A 5110-nucleotide genomic window follows, 5' to 3' on the forward strand; every position below is an offset into this window, starting at 1 on the left:
TGCATAAAGACAAGAGTCCAATTTCAGGTAGTTGCATCATCTTCCTAATTTACGATTTTACTTTTCAGTGTAAAAGAATTTACGCTTCATCTTCCTAAATCCCATTAGAATTACAAAATTACTCCCTACAAGCATATTTTTAAGCTGATTTTAACTTATTACTTGACTTATATATCGTCCGACAAATAGGCCCAGCATTGTCATATTATTATTAGAACATATTCATTTGAAAGACTTTATATGATAAGTAGTTGGTTTCATCTTTCGACACTTACGAGTCAGTTCCATCATCTGTACTCACTAAACATATGTGCTATTTTCGTGCCCCAATTTGTAATTTGTTAAAAGTAAATATGAACTTTTTAAACGGGCATTAGCAGATGAATAAGGGTGGGCCTTTGTGGTTGGACATTTAACATATCAGAGACCTCTTTGTACATCGAGAAAAATAATCTGGGCCCATCAATTATTTGGGCCAAAACTGTGCAGCCCGTCTCTTTTTTTCTATATTAACCTTTGTTTTGTTAGGTTTTGCACATAATAATAAACAAAATAAAACACAATAGAGTGCAATTGAAGGCAAAAAACCATGGCATCCTGGAGTTCTAGTTCGAAATTTTTAAGCGTACTTGCAGAGGTAATTATCACGTGACTTGCTTATCATATGTTCGTTAGTTTGACTAATTTACTCTTCAATTTAATGTGTGTGTTTTTTTGTTTCGATTATAGGTTTCCAAAACGAGGAGAGGTCTTTTTATGATGGGGTATAATGCAACAGTGCTCACCAAACTATCTTTTAATATGTTTGTTAGCAGTATGGGTAAGTGATATTGCTATGCTCTTCTATAGATATACTTATTATATTTGCTTATATATTATCCTAACTTAAAATTATCTAGATATTTATGCTCTAATTATGTTGATAATTACTTGGATGATTTCTCTTAACTCGAAAGTGTTTGATATGATGTTATTATGTGATGTTATTCGAATTTGTAAATCAGAAAAACATGTTTCGTTGCTTATCTCTAGGTTTTGTCTGTTTTAGAGTGTTAAATTTTCATCTTGTATCATGTTCATAGAAAACTGTTGACTCAGGCTATATATTTCTTGCTTGCAGGTGCAGGTGCAGGTGCTCGGATGGATGTGAGACCACTTGATTAAAGATCTATTTTCACAAAAGTTTGAACTTTACTACGATCTTTAAGACTTTGGTATTTATTTGGACGTTTTGAAATTTGTAAGACTTTGTTTAGTGTTTATAATGTATTTAGAGGATTATTAACCTTAACTCATATTAAATTACCGGAGATTTGATTTGTGAAGAACTCTCATTACGATTTAGCAAGGGCGGATGTTACATTAATATATGGAAAATGCTTGATTATATAATTGTGAACCCTCTGCATTTATATCAACGACAACAATTAAAACATCCCCATCAAGTATCATATCATTCTGTATAATTTTTTTATACAAAATTCTGTACACTTAATACTACTCTCAATATATTGATAATTGCATCTTTAAATCAATCAAGGCATTCTCTTACGATAAATTAATTTGATCGAAGTCCCTTTGATTCCACATAATCATGGATCCGTCTTCTTTCTACCACTATAGCTGCAAGATCCCCACAAGCATCAGGTTTCATTCAACCAGTTAAGAGCATCTGCAACGCTAAACACTTGTTAGATATAATATATACGTATCAGTATATTATATTTAATATAAAAATATATACGACTCCAACACTCTATATTTGTTGAATCATTTGTCATCATCTAAAATTATCCACGGCAGCTGTAACCCTAATTCAAACTCATTCTTAATTATGTTATTTAATTATAACATGAGCATATTACATTAAATTATATTTTCCAATATTTAACTTAAATATTTTATATAATGATAAGTGTAAAAATATTATTTTATTGTTAACCAAATTTATAAATTTCTAATAAAAGATATGTTTTAGCTGTATATTATATTTAATATGTTAGTAGTGTTAATCTATTTATTTCATTTATTTTTAAAGATGTTATCATACTTTCAGTTGATCATAAAAATTATTTATTTTTAGTTTTATAATGTGTAGTTTAAAATATTGATATAAATATAAATTTTTTATAAATTATTATTAAATTTCTTTTGTATTACATATTATTATTTTATTTTCTCTAATATATATATATATATATATTTAAAATTAATAAAAAATGAGATTTTTAATATAGCTAATGACTATAAGTAATACCAGTGGAGCATAATTGCTTACAGGTTCAACAAAATTTAAACTAACCATGTTTTAAATAAAAGTTTTAACTATTGCCCTTGTAGATGTTCTTAGTTTTTTTTTTTACGAAAGGCTGGAGATTTTATTAACTTAAATCCATCTCAATACAAGCTTGAATATTGATAGGAATAGACGACCTATCAAAACTACAACCTGGATAAAAATACGATTCCCTAGCAAGCTGACGGGCAACCATATTTGCAGACCGTTTGACAAATAAGAATTGAACATTGTTTAGACGCTGCATAAAGCTTCGACATTCTGAACTAATCACTCCAAAATGAGACCGCAGTGGAGTTGCAGACCTGATGGCTTGAACCATAACCAAACAATTCAGACTCTAGGGTAACCGATGACCATTTATTCTGATCAATCCAGCTTAAGGCTTCCTTCACAGCTATGGCCTCCGCAAGAACTGGGCTAGTGCACCTCGACTCAGTTAAGACTTTTGCTTCTATCAATCTTCCATCTGAATCTCTAGCGACCATTTCGAAACCAGCTTCAGACCTATCTTCAAAAATAGCTGCATCAACGGACACCTTAACTGTGTTTGGTTGGGGCTTTGCCCAGGAAGTCACTCCATCTCCATTAGCCTGTGGTTGAAGAAGAGTGTTAGAAGATCTGCTCTGGGCGATTGTCCATTGTGTAAGGTACTATTTCGCTGCTAACACTATCTTATTAACATATTATTATCATTTCTGAGAGAGTGTCCGACACGTATTTAAAAATGTATATAAAGTATAGTTCTACAATTTTTTTTTGGATAAATATCAGACCCTATTTTTTTGACAGGATATCAAACCCTAATGAGCCTTGCCAAACAAGCTTATATAAACACCAAGTCGCAGGCAGCAACTCCTCCAAAATCAACTAGTAATAAAAAAGTTCTTGGGGTATGAAGATGAAAAAGAGGAAAAGGTAGAACATCTCGCAACTCAGTACAAAAATATATTAGAATCTCATTTTCATTCACGTTAACGTGGCACTCAAACCATGATCCAAACGGCTCATTAGTTGTTTATTGCCTTGCTCTTCTCGTGTCATTTGTACACTACAAGAAAAACGGGTTATTTCCACGGGACAAAATCCGTGGTATATAGCTTTTTTTCGACAGAAATCGGTGAGATTAAATTAAACTCGACTGATTCCTGAACCGTGTCATATAATCGGGTAGTAAATAACAATTCCGTTGTATTTGATCTAATTCGACGAAATTTAATTTGACGGACTGAAATAGCACGGAATATAATGCCACATATATAAATGCTACGGAACTTAGTACCGCGGACTTAAATACTACGAAACTTAGTACCACGGAATTAAATGTTACGAAATATATTACCACGTACTTAAATGCTACGAAATGTTGTACCACGGATATTCAAGTAGCTTGAACTCCTCTGTAAATCTCCGCTGCCATTTTCATTACTCTCTTGGGAGAGAAGATGAACAGAAAATAAAATGAATGGCTTAATATCTTCTGCTGCAAAGTGTAGACTTTATCCAATAATTGTGTGGCTGAGGTTTGAGGAGCTCTGTGGCGACAAGGAGTACAATCATTCTGTGGTGACAGAAGCTCTGTGGCGACAAGGCTGCTTGACTTGTGTGGCGACAAAAGGGGGGAGGGAGTTAATCTTACTGAAACAAAAATGAACACATCCTGTGGCGACCAGGGCTCACAGGTGTGTGGCGACAAGTACTTAAAACAAGTACATGTACTGTACTTCACCTCCTTTCATTACTTTCTTTTGTTTTGATTTTCTTATTTTCTTTTTCCTTTTTTTGTTTCCTTTTTCTTTTTCTTTTTATTTTCTTTTTCTTTTTCTCTTTTTCTTTTTTTTTGTTTCTTTTTCTTTTTCTCTTTTCTTTTTTTTGTTTCTTTTCTTTTTTTTGTTTCTTTTCTTTTTAAGTTTAAATTGTAATTAAATTAATTTATAAAATTAACTTAAATATAACTTATATAAATAAACTAATTTAGATTTATAAAATAAACTTATTTAAAGTTTATAAGATAAATCATTTTAAGTTTATTAAATAAATTATATTAAAGTCCACTAAATAAATTTATTTAATTTAACAATTAAACTTTGAGCTTCGCCAGTCCCCTGAGCTGTTTGGCTGTATATTCCGCACACCTCTTCTCGTACTTTAACAGATAAACGTTCAATCCAAGTACGTTCCTCAACTTAACAATCCTTCTTAAAATAATACCCAGATTCCTTTCACGAGCTGTTGACGCCTAGTGCAACTGGTCTGGTTCACAGACGACTAACCCCAATTCAGGTCTTCGTATTATAGCCTTGATTACATTGTTAAGCTTGCCTCAACTTTATTACTTCAAACACTGACTGTCAATAAATAACTGTACTTTCACTGGAATCCTTTCCGGTACTTTAGACAACATCTTCATTAACCTCTGTCTATACCCTGTCTTCAATTCTTCAGATTCCTATGCTTCGAACACTGTCTATCTTCAATCAATGCCAATACACTGAAATCTTCCGGTAGCACTTGTATACTGAATCTTCAATATTTCTGAAACCCTGAAAGTCTTTAACCTTTGTTCTTCACTGAGGCATGATCATATTAATGAACTTCTTTCAGTGACATGTAGACAGACTTCAGGCTTTCTTCTAATCTTCTGATTCTTCGTATTTGCCTTGTCTTCATTCTTCCTGATTTCTTGTGTAAACGTAGTATTATTAACCTGTCCTATTCTAGTGTTGTTATTGTGTTGAGTTATCACGTAACTATTCATACAGCTACGCAGTCTCACCAACAATCTCCCCCTATTTGATTGTTAAACTTAACAAA

General features: G+C 32.2%; 1 long non-coding RNA gene across 1 annotated transcript; it reads left to right on the forward strand.

Annotated features, from left to right (window-relative positions):
- Positions 1-552: 552 nt before the first annotated feature.
- Positions 553-1340, forward strand: LOC141722509 (uncharacterized). Its single transcript, XR_012575531.1, has 3 exons — positions 553-637; positions 730-820; positions 1121-1340. It is a non-coding gene; the product is annotated as an uncharacterized LOC141722509 (long non-coding RNA).
- The last annotated feature ends 3770 nt before the right edge of the window (positions 1341-5110 follow it).

Source organism: Apium graveolens, chromosome 1, assembly GCF_009905375.1.
Source record: "Apium graveolens cultivar Ventura chromosome 1, ASM990537v1, whole genome shotgun sequence".
Taxonomy (NCBI): Eukaryota; Viridiplantae; Streptophyta; class Magnoliopsida; order Apiales; family Apiaceae; genus Apium; species Apium graveolens.